Source organism: Sinocyclocheilus rhinocerous, unplaced genomic scaffold (genome assembly GCF_001515625.1).
Source record: "Sinocyclocheilus rhinocerous isolate Xijiao unplaced genomic scaffold, SAMN03320098_v1.1 scaffold3827, whole genome shotgun sequence".
NCBI lineage: Eukaryota > Metazoa > Chordata > Actinopteri > Cypriniformes > Cyprinidae > Sinocyclocheilus > Sinocyclocheilus rhinocerous.
In genome coordinates this window covers 15,919-17,513 of record NW_015644372.1, presented here as the reverse complement: position 1 = coordinate 17,513, position 1,595 = coordinate 15,919, and positions in this window count along the sequence as shown.

Genomic DNA, 1,595 nt, shown 5'->3' with positions numbered 1-1,595 from the left:
AGGACTGAGCACCAGAACGACCAGACATAGGAACTGTTTCTTCCCTCAGGCCATCCATCTCATGATCACTTAACAATAACTGTGGAACACACACTATTTATTCACTCATACACTTATTTATCTAACACTCATACTCGGTCTACACCTCAAATTTGCACATAATATACAGTACCTGTACATGCAAAACTGTCTATTGTAATATACCTGCACATACAACTGTCAATTTATATATTTTTATTCCTTATTTACTTGTTCTATTTTTTATTTTCTGTGTTTTTTGTTCTGTCACTGTCATTCTGTTACACTGTGGAAGCTTCTGTCACGAAAACAAATTCCTCGTATGTGTAAACATACCTGGCAATAAAGCTCATTCTGATTCTGAAAATGACTTAAACTGCATTATATAAAACAATGGAGCAATAATGATTGGTTTATTAATAATTAGGTGGTTTCATTGAATAACACTGTTAAAATACATAATGTAATACAAAGTAAACTATTTATGTAAATTACATATTATTACAAATGCTTGCAAAGGGAGGCAAAGGCCTGGTAACTGCTGCTGTTACACTTACAGGATGATCAAGTCCTTTAATATTGACCAAACATTTAATTCAAATATCCACTTAATCTTTAATTTTTGGCCACCTTTTTGCAAAAGAAATGCGACAGCCTCAATAATTTCTTCAACAAAAACATGTGGACATCACAACCCTTACAAAAAATTAAACATGGTTTTATCGTAGTAAAACTGCTTAGTTTTCTTTTGCATGATTTCTGAATGCTTGAGACTAAAACCAACTTATATAAAACAATGGAGCAATAATGATTGGTTTATTAATAATTAGGTGGTTTCATTGAATAACACTGTTAAAATACATAATGTAATACAAAGTAAACTATTTATGTAAATTACATATTATTACAAATGCTTGCAAAGGGAGGCAAAGGCCTGGTAACTGCTGCTGTTACACTTACAGGATGATCAAGTCCTTTAATATTGGCTTTTTTTTACATCCATAATATTTGGGGGAGGGGGCACAACAATACAATTCTGCTTAGGGCACCCATTTGGTCAGCATGTTGGTAATGTTACTTAACCAATCTGATACAGGGAGCAGGGAGCAGAGAGCAGGGATGGGCAGTATTTCAGATACATGTATTTAAAATACGTATTTGAAATACAAAACTTAGTAAAACTGCTTAGCTTTCTTTTGCATGATTTCTGAATGCTTGAGACTAAAATCAATCAGACAACTGTATTAATAAAATAATAGCCATAGGTAACTGTCTAGTGCTACAATTGTAATTTGTAAATAATACAATATAATTACAATTTGTTTATTTAGAAATACAATTTGTTTATTTATTTACTTAAAGTTCTGTTTTGACCCCTATAGTAAGTGATTTGCTTTTTTTTACATCCATAATATTTGGGGGAGGGGGCACAACAATACAATTCTGCTTAGGGCACCCATTTGGTCAGCATGTTGGTAATGTTACTTAACCAATCTGATACAGGGAGCAGGGAGCAGAGAGCAGGGATGGGCAGTATTTCAGATACATGTATTTAAAATACGTATTTGAAATACAAA